Source organism: Elephas maximus, chromosome 23 (genome assembly GCF_024166365.1).
Source record: "Elephas maximus indicus isolate mEleMax1 chromosome 23, mEleMax1 primary haplotype, whole genome shotgun sequence".
Classification (NCBI taxonomy): domain Eukaryota; kingdom Metazoa; phylum Chordata; class Mammalia; order Proboscidea; family Elephantidae; genus Elephas; species Elephas maximus.
The window spans coordinates 32,751,270-32,766,303 of record NC_064841.1 but is presented as its reverse complement, the minus strand read 5'-3'; the positions used below and the strand labels follow the sequence as shown (position 1 = coordinate 32,766,303).

The 15,034-nt window shown below is 37.2% G+C and overlaps 1 long non-coding RNA gene across 3 annotated transcripts in view; it reads left to right on the top strand.

The window, feature by feature from the left end:
* Positions 1-15,034, top strand: part of LOC126066335 (uncharacterized) — a 292,842-nt gene that overhangs the window by 166,541 nt on the left and 111,267 nt on the right. The window lies entirely within an intron of this gene.

Sequence of the window (15,034 nt, the reverse complement as noted above, 5' to 3'; positions counted from 1 at the left end):
CTGAGACTGTGAAGGAGGGAGATGGCTATAACTATTCTTTCCTTGTGTACTGACTGACCTTGAAGTACAAACTTTGGGGAGCAACCCTGCCTCCTTGTGACTGTGGCCAACTTTAGAACCAAATTTAATCTATTCCATTTTATAGCTAGCTCATGAATATTAAATTTTTTGAAGTTTTTGATATTGTTTGGGGTAATATAGAAGGAGACACTAATATTTCTTAGTGGAGTGGTTCCTGAACAAATCGGGGAGGGAGGGGGACAGAATCTAATGTGAAGGTTTTTTAGTCATTATTTGAAGTGGAGCATGTAGTGACTGGAGGAAATTTAGCTTTGTTGATGTGCTTTTGAATTCTGAAAAATTTGAAAGATGCTGTGAAAATGTTCTGTGCTGTGTTCGTTAGGAAATGAGATTGTCCAAAAGAGCATAGCCAGTGCCTGGGACAAATCCACTTTTGACCTACTCAGGCAATCACGGGTGCAGGTGGGAGGCAGGGAGGGTTTGGGGCCAAGCTGCCAGGCAGGTGCTCTGCTCTCATTTGGCACCTCCTCTCATGCTCACCTTAGAATTAAAATTTCTTAGCAAGCTGACTTCGTGCCTAGTTTAGCATTACTACTGCCAAAGCGAAGAAACCTGGAATGTTTCTTTAAAACAAAGCCATGCTGGGTTACTATGATTTGGCTTTGGTTTCATTTTTCTCAGTGGTCAGAGAATATCATTTCCAAACAGAATATCCTTCCTATGTGTCCTTCAAAATACTGATTTATGGGTTGTTATGGGAACTGGATTATCGAATTTTGAAAATTAGTATATTTTAGGTCCCTGAGTATTGCAACCCACTGTAGTGTGTATGTGTGTGTGTTTTCTTCTGTTTTGAGAAGGAAAGAATAGAATCTTTTTCATATATTGTTATCAAACAAAGTGAAACACATGCCTTTTTTAGGTGAATTGTAGAATGTGTGATGTAACACTGCATTCTCTCATTCATTCACATTTATTGTCTTCGTTGTCCCACTCCCATAGGCACACCAAAACTAAAATGCTGGGAAAGGCGCGCTTGATGTAATGACAGCACTTTTCACTTTCCTTTTTTTCCTCTGTTAATGAAAAATGGACAGTTTTCCCACTATCACAGGATAAATAGTTTCTTGATAACTGATGTATGTATCCCACTTTATGGGAACTTTGAAAGGTATGATTAGTTAAACTTTCCCCTCTCTGGGACGTTGTCTGTGTGTATGTGGGGTGGTGGATACCAGCTTCTTAAGTTCCTCGTGAAACAGTGCAAGACCCTGCTTGCTTCCAAATCCCAGAGTCATTGGACAACTCTCTAAGGATGAGGATACTTTGCATTTCCCTATTATTGCCTCTTTCTGCCCTTACTACCAAAGGACACTGTGTCTGGTAATCACAGGGAACCATTACTTCGATCCTTAGAGTATGTTCTTTCCTTCACACCCAGCGTCCTTGTATTGCCGCCTCCTTCCTCCCCCTTACACTCTTTATACTTCCTTATCTGAGTGTCTTGTTACATTTTCTCTTAGAGAGATGGAAGCCCCAAACTCGACTGAATATGCCCTCTGTCTTATACCTTTTATGCATTTTAAGTGTGGCCAAAGGGCTACTTTTCTATAGTGGTTTCTGGGTTTTGCCTATTTAGATCCTAGCCAGTAGTTGCCTTATTCTTCAGAAGTTGGTACATATATTTCAGTTTTCAGAACCCTGAATAACTCATGTTCCATATACATTAGTCCTTTGTCTTTCAAAACACTTAGGTTGAAAATCTTAAAATCACGGACTCCTATCTTTATTTCGTACACCATATCCAAACCTGTGAACTCTCCCTTTCAGGTATATCCAAACTTTGACCACTGTTTACCTTACTGCTAGCCTTGGTCCAAGCCATCATCACCTCCTACCTGGGTTATTGATATCGCCTCCTAACTGGTCTTCCTGTTCACACCTTTGTCTCTTTTCTCTAGCCTGCCCCTGGAGTCATTCTGATAATAATGTAAGTCAGATGAAGTCAATTCTCTGCGTAGAACCCTCCACCGATTCTCACTTGATTCAGGGTAGAAGTCAGTATCCTCACTGCAGTCTATAAAATCTGCGCAATCAAGCCTCACCCAATCTCTCTGAGCTCATCTGTGTCCACTCTCTTCTATGTTCACTCTGTGCTGGACACACTGGGCTGCTTTCAAGGAATTCTGCCCCAGGACTTTGGAACTTGCTGTTCATTTTGCCTAGAATGCTTTTCCCCTAGATATGTACTCGGCTCTCCATCACCTCATTCAGGTCTTTGCTCAAATGTGATTTTCTCAGTGAAGCGTCCAACTCCTCAAGATCTCGACCCAACCTCTCTTTCTTCTTTATTTTATTTTTTCCATAGCACTTACAATGATCTCACATACTATCTTTTTTGCTTTTATTTATTTATTGTCTGTTTCCTGCATTAGAATGTAAGCTCCGTGAGGGCAGGACATTTTGTCCATTTCATTCACTGTGGTATCCCTAACGTTTGGAAAATTACCTAGCATGTAAAAAAAAAATTGTTGAATAAACAGATAAATTAAATATTGCTGTATTGTTTTCACACTCTGCGCAATAGTATCTATTTATTTTGGAAATAGTTCTTCTGTGGCCACTCAAGTGTTGTTGACATATTAATCCCCAATGGCAGGCATGCTCCTAACCCCAGTCACTAGAATACAAAGACGAGTAAGAAGCAGGACCTGTCCACAGAGAGCTCGCATTTGAGGAAGCAGACAGGCAGTTGCAGTAAGTGACTGTGGGAAGTGCTATGGTAGAGGTGAGCTTGGGTGGCCTTGAGGGGAAGGTACACACATTTAGCCTATGCCTATGATATTCCAGGCACTGTGCTACTTGCTCACCATTGCTCTCCCTTTTGCTGATGAGGAAACAGCTTCAATGAGGTAACTTGAATTTCCCAAGATTGTATAACTTGCAGGTGAGAATGTGAAGACTGTTTTTTTTTTCTGATACTAAAGCCCGTGCTATGGCAGAAGCCATTCAGCTTCCTTACAGGAAGATATGTTTAATTCTGTAAACACCTGTTTGGTTCTTTCCTGGTAATCCTAGATGCAAGTAACCAGGCCAAATGAAACCCACTGCCATTGAGTTGATTCTGACTCAGCGACCATATAGGACAGAGTAGAACTGCCCCATAGGGTTTCCAAGGCTGTAAATCTTTATAGAAGCAGAGTGCCGCATCTTTCTCCCATAGAGCAGCTGGTGGGTTCCAACTGCCAACCTTTTGGTTAGCAGCTGAGTACTTACCCACTGCACCACCAGGGCTCCTGCAAGTAACAATGAATGCATTTAAGGAGACTTAAGCTCGGAGGACTTTGCCTTTAAGGAGAGAAGAGATGTGTAAATTTATATAATTCTAATCATTAAATATTCTGAAGTAGTGTGGCAGTGCCGTCATGACTGGGGACATTAGAGACTCATCCTTCAAGGGTCCTTGTCCAAAGTTTAAATGCTTTCTTTTCTGTGTGCCCATAGTACTTGTATGCATAGTTATTACCAGGTTTTTCTATAAATGTCTGTTTATTTAGACATCTCCTTTGTCAGATGGAGGACATCTTGAAAGCAAAGCATTGACTTGATTATCTCTGTGCCCAGTGCTTTCAAAAATATTTGTTGAGGAAATAAATCCATAGAAAGCACCTGTAAATCCATGCTAAGCATCTACTGCATGGAAGGAACTGTGGCCTGTCTTAATCCTCAGCTAATACTGTAGGAGCTGGAGAGAAAAGCAAGTTGTATAATGATTGTTAACCATCCATTCATAGCTGGACAATAACAAAATGTAGGAAAAATTGATCTCTAAAGTGGAAATGCTAATAATGTTTGAAGAAGGTCAAAGAAACATGAATCATAATTAGAATGCATAGCTTATTTTATAATTTACCAATTGCATTCACAAACATTTAATTTTCACAAACTCAGTGAGGTATAATCCCATTTTATAGACGAAGAATCTTCAGGTAGTTTAGGATAACTGTGCATTTAACCAGGTTAACACAGTTAAATTATGGAGCCCATGCAGAAACCGAAGGTTTGCTTATTCCAAATTCTGGGTATTTTCTACTTTATCAGGTTCTTTCCAGAATACTGGACTTTTGTGTAATTAAGAATATGCAGGATTCTGATTTATGTTCTCAATTCATGGCATTTTCAATTTTACTTATTAGTTAAATCATTTGTATATTCTATTTGTTTCAAATCTTTTTTTGTTTTCCTACTCCAAAATGTTTGGTTTATTATTTAATAAGACCCTAAAATGCATGTTAAATCACATTTTATATTTTACTCATCTTCGATCTCTGCTTCACCGAGTAACTTGAAGTGCTTTAGAATAGATAAACTCATACAAAATCCAGATCGGCACAAATATTTTATAAATTTCAAAAAATGGTTTTCTGTGCGTTTTTTGACTTAAATTTTGGACACCATGACCTTCGAAAGATTTGTGGTTAAAAGCAGAGTAACACACTATCAATACTGTGTGCCCAAGAAGCTATTAGTATGAAATTTATATATGACAGAAGATAGATATAATCTTTGCAGATAAATGCTAGTAATATGAAGCAGCAGATATTAATTTGAAAAATGACAGCTTCTTTAAAAATAACTGAGTGAACTTTTGACTTAAAGTTAATGCAGCATGCCTGCAGGGTAGTAAAGAACAGATATGAAGTCATGATTCACACCTTCATGCTTAAAACATCTAAGTCTGATTTCCCTCCAGCATGATCAATTTCATTGATTATAGTTTTTATTTTTCTTTCTACTTCAACTAAGTTTCCAGACAATTCAGAGTAGTTACATGATCCATCTGTGTATATTTGCTGATTGATTGCATTTATCACAAACCACAATGGAAGAAGTTGTCGTAAAGTTCTCTCGATTAAATACCATACAAGCTGGCATGGATAAATGTCTCATAGATGAATTTTAGCTGAATATACTGGACTGCAATTTTTCATTTCATATTGATAGGAAGCTTAGTGATTGCAGGTAGGGACAAAAGTAGCTCTCCAGAGAAATTTCATCTGTACTGTGTATGTGCAAGTATGTTTATCTGTGAAGCAAGGGTGACAGTGCTGGGAAGGTTCGTGAAGTAACTATTGATCTGGGATCTGGAATTCAATCAGGGTAAATTTCAAAGAACATAGGTGCCTCTGTAAAGATTATCAGTAATACCGGCTTAATCAGACACCCTCGATTAACAAGGACAGAGCTAGATTTCTACTTTTCTTTTCTTGTAGAATGGAAAGAGCAGCATTCATGCCCTTTGCCCAGTCAGCACTCCTTTTCTGGGAAGTTATTCTAATCAAAAGGAATAGTCCAAAATATGGAGAAAACTGCATGAATATGTCTATAACAGTTTTATTTGTAAAAAGGAGAGATTGAAAGCAACCTTATAGGACATGATGCACCCACTTGATAAAATTTTGTGCTGGTGTTGATAGTTCTGGTTATAAAGTCTTAACAGCGTGGACACTAATTTGATCTGATGGTAAACCCACCCACCCACTGCCGTCGAGTTGATTTCAACTCACAGCGACCCCATAGGACAGAGTAGAACTGCCCCATAGTGTTTCCAGGGCTGTAAATCTTTACGGAAGCAGACTGCCACATCTTTCTCCCACAGGTGGCTGGAGGGTTTGAACCACTGACCTTCTGGTTAGCAGCTGAGCGCTTAACTACTGCCCTACCAGGGCTCCTCATATGATGATAGGTGAGATATTATTTTATGCAAATAAAATTGTAGATAACTTATGATAATTTTGTCATATTTATATGAAAATAGGTTTATGAAAAAATAGTAATCATTTGATTATTGTTATCAACATTTTAGAGATGGGAATACCAAGGCTCTGAGCAGTTAAGTAGCTCAACAGCTAATCAGTGACAGAGGCTAGGCCTGATCCCAGGGATGTCTGCCTCTCAAGACCATGCCTTGAATATTACACTAAACTTGTAATATAACCTCTATACTTAAATTATACATATATATTATAACGAAGATTAAGGAGAAATCCAGAATGGTACTATGAAAACTTGTTTTTTAGACTTAATTTGTTAAACTTTAATATTCTTTCCACCTTAATTTTTTCTCGTACTTCTCCATTGAGTCTTCCCTTTCTTCTTTTTTTTCTTCCCCCTACATTCACTTCTCAGTTAAAAAGAATCATGTTTCTACTAAGACTCAATTTTGTGACCTGACCCCCCCTGCTGTTCCTGACTGCACTTTTTCTCTCAACCTTGGCTATTCCTGCTTGGATGCTTCCCTCCTCTCTTAAGTTATTCTGTCTCTATTGAGATAACTGGGAATAAACAAACAAAAAACCAAACCCAGTGCCGGGAATAGGCAAGGGAATGTCCAGTCCTCCTTTGGGGGTGACAGTCACTGAGTTCCTGCATTTTAAATCCGAGCAATTGAAATTTTCTACTCTTGCTCTTTGACTCTCATTTAATAGCTTTTATTTCTTGGAGGCAATGACTTTGTGAAGCAAATATTAACTGTTTCTGGAGGACTTATGTTAATTTGGCCATCTGAAAATTTTAAGCAGAAAGACTTTTTGCCTCTGCCTCCCAGGAGTAGCAGGTGGAAGTAGAAAATGCTGGCGTCTATCTTGTGTTTTTAATTAACATGTTTGTTTTTAGGGTTTGGTTTTTGGTTTTTCCTTCTCTGGCATTTCTCCCTCTGGACTCAGAAAGTTTTTGAATTGCTGGTTCTCCTGCTGGGAGAACATCCTTTGAGAGAGGCCCTAGAGATGTTAAAAGACTCTGGAGATCTCAAGAGATGTTAATTAGTAGAAGTAAATGAATAGCCTGTTTATTCATATGCACATTTTAATGCTGTCCTTTCCTTTTTTAAATTAAGAAGTAGAAAATGTGCTTGTGCTTAAATATGTGTAAAGTTTCCCATATTCCTTTGGGTGCTTGTGTATTTTCCCTGGTTGCAAAATATATGTTCAAAAGAATATTGTCTCTTGAGAATGTCCATCCTTCATTTTATTACCTTTTATTGCCACCCCCCCAACAAAATGGCGTCTGAATTGTAATAATATTGTATAATCTGCTATTCTCGAAATAATATTGTATAATCTACTTATTCTCGAAATTGCACAGGACTGGAATTAAAGAAACAGAGGCTCAGGAATTGCCCATCATTTGCATAAAGCTTTTCATACAAAAGTATAAAAATCAGAGTGAGGGGCAGGAAGGGACCTTTAGAATGTCTTCCCCATTCTTATCTTCAGGAAGCCCCACACTGAGACAGCTCAAGAAAATGAGATGCTGCCCTGTTTTTAAGAAAATAATCTTTATTGAGGAATAATTGATGTAAAATACAATTCACCAATTTTAAGTGACAATACGGATGATTTTTTTTTTCCCCATTCCCTCTCCCCTTATCCCCTGGTAACTACCAATCTTCTTTTGTCTTAATGGATTTACCTGTTCCAGAAATTTCATATAAGTGGGATCAAACAATATTTGTCCTTTGGTGTCTGGTTTATTTCATTTAGCATAATGTTTTTAAGATTCACCCATGTGGTGGCATGTACCAGAACTTCATTTTTCTTTACAGCTGAATAATACACCATTGTGTATATATCCCACAATTCGTTTATCTGTTGTTGGGCACTTTGGTTGTTTCCCCCTTTTAGTTACTGTGAATAACGCTGCAATGAACACTGATGTACATGTGTCTTCTGGGGTTGCTGCTGTCAATTCTTTTGAGTATGGGGCCTCTACTCTGTCCTGTAGGGTTGGTATGAGTTGGAATCGACTCAATGGCAATGGGTTAGTGGGTGTGAAGTGGTGTCTCATTGTGGTTTGGATCTGCATTTTCCTGATGACTAATGATGTCGAGCATCTTTTCATGTACTTGACTGTTTGCATATCTTCTTCAAGAAATGTCTTTTCATGTGCTTTGCGCACTTAATTGTGTTGTTAGTCTTTTTGTTGTTTAGTTTTATGAATTCTTCATAAATTCTGGATATTAAACCTTTATCTGATACATGGTTTCCAAATATTTTCATCCATTTTGTTGATTGTCTCTTCACTTTTTTGATAATGTCCCTGGAGGAACAAAAGTTTGTAATTCTAATGAAGTCCAATTTGGTGTCACATCTAAAAATGCATTGCCTAAAAGAAGGTCTTAAAACTATATCCCTGTGATTTCTTCTAAAAGTTTTATAATTTTAGCTGTTATATTTAGGTCAGTGATCCATTCTGAGTTATTTTTTGTATATGGTGTGAGGTATTGGTCTAGCTTCATTTGTTGAAGAGACTTGTTTTCCCATTGAATAGATACGGAACATTTATCAAAAATGAATTGGCTGTAAATGTATGGGTTTATTTTTAGATTCTCAGTTGAACTCCATTGGTCGATATGTTGATCCTTATACCATTAACACACTTTTTATTACTGTAGTTTTGTAATACATTTGAAAATCAGGAAATATGAGTCCTCTTACTTTATTCTTTTTTTCAAGATTATTTTGTCTATTCAGTGGTCCTTACAATTCCGTACGCATGTTAAGTATTGGTTTTTCTAATTTTGCAGAGAAGGCTGTTGGGATTTGAATAAGAATTGTGTTGTGTCTATAGATCACTTTGGGTAGGGTTGGCATATTAACAGTGTTAAGCTCACCAATCCATGAAGCCGTTATAATTTTTTTCAAAACTTCTGGTATCCTCCTTCTAAAATGTAATGTCATTCTATTGGTTCTTTCTTATTGGCATTTAACTTAATCTCTTGCATCAAAAATCAAGCTTGTTATTTTATATCCTTCTCAAGAGGAGTAATATAAAATAGTGGAGCCAGACCACCTGGGTTCAAGTCATGGCTTTGCCACTTATTAGCTGTGTGACACTGGGTAAGATATTCAGCTTAACTAAGTGGTAATATTTTCATCTCAGAAATTGCATAGTTAATGCACGTAGAATGCTTAGAACATGCCTAACACATTAAAAAAAAAAGTACATAGTAAACACTAAATCGTTGTTACTAGATGAGGCTTATCTGTTTACCAATAAAAGAGGAAAATGATTTATAGACTAGAAAGGGTAGAACAATAGTTGAGAGGTAATTAAATCTCAAGATGTCAGGAGACATCTAATAGAGGTTTCTAATCCTGGATTTACTACATTCCAGATTATGAAAATAATGTGCATATGTTACGATGGAACTATTTTTGGCAATCTTTTGAAGTCAGACAAGAAATAAATGTTATTTTCAAAAGATATCCAACAGCCTTAATATTATCTTTGTGGACTTGACGGAGCAATATGGTTTGATTATAATATTGTTAGCTGGATTTACAGATTTTGGACTAATACAATTACAGTGTTAGTTAATGTCATGGTAGTTCAATTGTAAAACTTTTGTTTCTTCAAGTATTTGAAGGAGTTTACAATGAGAGTATGAGGCATTGGTGGTTCAGTGGTAGATTTCTCACCTTCTATGAGGGAAACCGGGGTTCAATTATTGGCCAGTGCACTGCATGCACAGCTACCACCCATCTGTCAGTGGAGGCTTGCAGGTTGTTATGATGTTGGACAGGTTTCAGTGGAGCTTCCAGACTAAGAGAGACTAGGAAGAAAGGCCTGGCCTGGCAATCTGCTTCTGAAAATCAGCCAGTAAAAATCCTATGTATCATAACAGTCTGATCGACAGCCGATCATGGGGATCAGCAGTTCATTCCATTGTATGTGGGGTCACCATGAGTCAGTAGCCTACTCAGTGGCAGCTGGCAGTAACAATACCTTTAATGAAAGCAATGGTAATAAAAATAGAAATTTAGCTCTATGGAGTTGCGGAATGCAAGAATCAGAGTGCAAGTACGTCAACCTAAGAGCTAACATATATGTTGTTATTCAGCTTCAGATTGAGCTCTTAGGTTCTTGACAGCCAAGATGATAAGAGAGATTGGACTAGTCGTATAACTGTTATTATTCAAAAGAAGAAAGTAAATCAGTTCCTCAAGAGTAAATTTTTCTAGTACTGATTTTTAAGAGATTTATCACATGGGACCTTAAATAATGAATACTGATGTAAAAATTTACAACAATGTGTTTTGGAAGAAATGCTCTTTTTTAGAACACACTTAGGAAAAAAGTCTAAAGATTGTTACTAAATGTCATTTCAGCAAAGGTACTGTTTTGAAAGGCTAAGCTAATATAGTTTATGTATATGAACTTCACGTGCTTTGACATGATCTAAAGAATAATATAGAGAACCTAAAGTAATAGCTTGCCTCTGTGTCCTTCCATCAATGTTCTATAAAGTCTTTCTCTCAGCAGAGGATCTGGGCAACAGGTTCTAATTAGATGAGGGATTGCTGTGGCTATTAGTTGTTGTTGAGTAGGCTCTGACTTGTGGTGACCTTAGGTATTAACAGAATGAAACATTGCCCAGTCCTGCGCCATCTTCGTGATCATTGGTATGCGTGAGTCCATTGTTGTGTCAGCCATCTCCTTGAGGAAAATCCTCTGTGAGATGGATTGGCACAACAGCCGATAAAAGACATTGCTGTTGATATGTGCCGTTGAGTTGGTTCCGACTCATAGTAACCCCATAAGACAGAGTAGAACTGTTGCATAGGGTTTCCAAGAAGCCGCTGGTAGATTCGAACTGCCGACCTTTTGGTTAGCACCCCAGATCTTAAGCATTGCACCACCAGGGCTCTATATGAATATTCTAGGTTGGGAGTTTAAAAGGACCAGTATGCTTTAGAAATCAGTTAGGAAGCCAGTAAAGTTGACCTCCTATTAGGAAACCATAAAGTGTTTCTACACTGTATTTTCTGTAGCTCTGGGATATATTAGGGTGTCTTGGGGCACTTGGAAGGAAGGGAAAAAGAAAATTTGAAAGGTAAGATTGCACAGTTCAGTTTTACTTATTTTTTTATGTTGGGGTTTTGCAAAAGACTGTGTGACAAATAGTAAAAGAGGTTATTTTGCTTAAAAATATTGGAAAATTATTACCATATTGCATGACTGTAGTGTATAGGGTTGCTATGAGTCAGAGCTGACTTGATGGCACAGGTTTGACTTTTTGGGTTTGGTAGTGATTTTGGTATCATTATGTATCATGTCAATAAAAAAATCACGATAAACTCTCATAGATTGGTTACTTTAGCAAGAACCTTTTCTGAAGACCTAGCCAAATACATTAGATGTATTGTGTACCACCTGGGATGGGTATGGAATTAAGCAAACAAACAAATATCAACTGCCTTTTGAAGAAGAAGAACAAAGATACCGATTTTGGTTTTAGGGTAATTAATACTAATCCATAATCCATTATTTTTTACTTTGATTAGAAAACAGAACAGATTATATATTGAGGCTAATATAGGATAATGATAATAAAAATGTATATCAGCATGCAGGAGAATAATTATTCTTCTAAATTTCTCTGGAAACAGAGTCTAATTCATCTCATTATTTAAGACACATTTAATACACTAAAACACAGCCATTCTCACACCAGTAGAGATTATTTGTTCTGTTTGGATAACCTTCATTCTTCCAATGTATAAAAATGCATGTTTTGCATAAGTATAATTGTGTGTCCATATTGATATCAATCAGTGTAGGTCACAGCTAGCTCCTGTTCTTATGGTTAAGGGAAATTCAAGGTTAATAAAAAACTACCTTTAATGTGTTTTGAAATTGGCAGAATATAGATAACTAGAAAGATAATAAAAGATGCAAAGAATCTATTATTCTTGCTAATTTCTCAAAAAGGTATAGCATGATAACAGTCAATAGAGCAATATCCAGATTTGTTTATCCAGTAGAGGCCCACGGCATGGGAACTACAAAAACTGATGGGTCTTGAATGCAAAAGATATTTAAAAAATGGAAAAGTCTAAATGTCTATAAAGTATGATTTTTGTCAAGTTCCAACGTTGTAAGTTTACTATCCATAAAAATTTCATTATGCTTGAAAATAATTTGCAGGATCGATGTTTTTACTTTGCAAGAGTTTTATTGAATGCTCCATGATTTCTGAGAAATCATAATTAGTCATAGAGACTCAGACAATATTAGAAGCAAAATGATTTTTTAAAAATTCAATTTTTTTATCACCAAAAATCATTTTATTTACAATGAAATAAGAGTGCATTTTAAAGCAGGCCTACAAAGTCTTAAAACTAGCTGTGAAAATAACTGTACGTAAAGTCTACTTCTCATGTACAGTATTAGACTGAGAACCCATTTATAAATTGCTTAAAAATAGCATTTTCATTTCTATCACCTGTGAATGTAACATCCCACTTGGATGTCTAAGACAGCTCAAAATGAACGTATCCAAAACCAACTTGACTTGTTCCATTCTCTCCTGACTCCTACCTCAACAGCTTCCTTCTTTACTGAGCCTTTCCAAACTCAGTAAACATTGCTTTGTCTCCTCATTCTGAAGCTAACATCCATGCTTAGAATCATTTATGATTTCTCTCAGCAAGCCCTGTTGATTCTCTCTCCAAAATATTCCTGATCATTCGTCTTTCAGGTTTCCAGTGGGACCAACTTTGCTCTGCAGTTTAGCAATAGCTTCCTAAATCTCCTTGTTTCCATTCCCTGCACCCTCCAAAATTCATTCTTATGGAATAACCAAAGTGATATTTGAAAAAAAAAATCACATTATGTCACTTCTTTGCTTAAAATATTTGAATGGCTTCTCATGGTTTCTTAAGATCAACATGATCCATTTCCCATCTACCTGTGATCTCAGCTATACCCCACTCCCCTGTCACCATATTCTATCCATTCTGTTTTTCTCCACGGACCTTACAGATACTGAGTTCTCACCTGACTTATGGGTTTCACACTTGCCATTCTGTCTGTTGGGATTGCGCTTCACTCTGGTCTTGGCATGGCTGGTTTTGTCATACTGGTCTCAGTTCAAATATCATTTCTTCTGAAAAGCCTTTCCTGACTACCCAGTCTACATGATCATTCCCCATCACAGCCTCCAGGAACTATGGCATTATACTGTGTTATTTGCTGCTTAGTAGTCATCACTATCTAACATCATCTTGTTACTTGTTTATTTTCCTTCTTCAAAAGTGTACCAATTTAAAATACCACCAGCAATGTATTAAAAAACAAAACAAAACAAAACAAACCCATTGTGGTTGAGTCGATTGTGACTCATAGTGACCCTATAGGACAGAGTAGAACTGTCCCATAGGGCTTCCAAGGAGTGCCTGGTGGATTTGAACTGCCAACCTTTTGGTTAGCAGCTGTAGCTACTCCAAATTGTTGTTTTTTTTCTTATATAACATCTATCATACCGGCACCTAAAATGGAAATTTTATGTGTGCGTGTGTGCACATATGTGAGCACATTCATATATGTGTTTAGTTTCCCCCAGACGTAGCTCATAAATTGCCATCCGGCAAGTAGAAAGTAATTACTTCTTTGAGGTAGTCTTTGCTTTATTAACTTTTGAGAAGTCATGAAGTCTTTTAATTTCAGTATTTTCATGAAATGATAAAGAAGTGTGTATGGGGTTGAATATGAAAATACCAAAATGTACAGAAATTTCTTACATGTTCAAGTGATTTGAAAAACTAAAGTGGAATTAGGTATTTAAATTAGTGTTCAGTGGAACTTTTGATTTAAGTGCCAGTCAGAGTCCGTGAGGTGTAGCTATGAATATCAGAGCTTCTTACGTGAATGAAGCATCCCAAATGGGGAGAGTGGGCAGTTTGGTGGATGAGAGTAACATTAATTTAGGGAGTCATCCCTTTGCCCAGTTGCAGATGATGAATCGGATTATTTTTCAGGGGCTTAAGTCTATCAAATTGGAATCATTCTCTATTGAGAAGATGGATAGAGGATTACAGGAGCTCATCCTCAGAGGGTCATTGTAAGCAAGACTCAACTAGGGCATGAAAAAAAAAAAAAAAGGCATGAGAAGGGAAGAAAACCTGTACTCCATTCTAATAGTTATCAGAAGTTGCAAGTGGACCTTAGACCATGTGTTGAGGGTTTTTGTTTAGTTGTCTCTTTGCTTTTTTAATTTATGGGAGTCATTAAAAAAAAAAAAAAACTCAGTTAGAAAAGTTTATTTTCACCCTATTCTAAACAATCTGTTGAGGAAAAAGAAAAAACCAGTTCTAGCTAATTTTTCTTTGTCCTTTAAAGTGAGGGAAAAGAATTGACTAGTCCACCATTTTAAAAGGACCGTTTTGTAGAGATGTCATGTTCAAGGCACACAAGATAAGAAGAGTCCCTCCACAGTGCTTCTCATGGATGTCTCTGAGTATGTTCTGTAACCTTTCTCCTCATCTTGTGTGAACTTCACAAGGCCTCTATAAATTCCAGGATTGTCCAGGGCATAACCTCTAGACTCAGGCCACTGGCCTCTTTATTAGGGCTTGGTGGTATATATTAGAACACAATATTAATTAAGCACTTCAGTTGTGTTGCTAATACATGAAAGTCCTCTAAGCTAATAAGCTCTTTTGGATTTCTCCACTGAAGGTGATCATAGAGATGCCTTAAAGGAAGTTGGCTATACCAGCATGTTGTGGGGGAAGTGGAATTAGCAATCCCCAAGTCACCAAGCTTTAAAGCTTAGCCTTGAAGCGCAGTTGGGGATTTTAACAGCTGGATATGGAAAGGCAGAGGGAGAGGTGAGGAAAATTCTAGGAACAGAGCACATAGGAGCTGGAATGTATAATATGTATTTGATGTTTTCTGAAAGCCAGCAAAGGATTTTCAGGAGAAAAGAGTATCATTAGAGTTGTAGGATATAACCTTGGAGGAAGAAATGAGAGAAGACCAGTTAGGCAGCTACTCAATAGGTTAGGCAAGAGTTGATGACTGCTTATTTTTAGGAGCCCTGGTGGTGCAGTAATTAAGAGCTAACCAAAAGGTTGGCAGTTTGAATCCATCAACTTCTCCTTGAAAACCCTATGGGGCAGTTCTGCTTTGTCCTATAGGGTCTCTATGAGTTAGAATAGACTTGATGGCA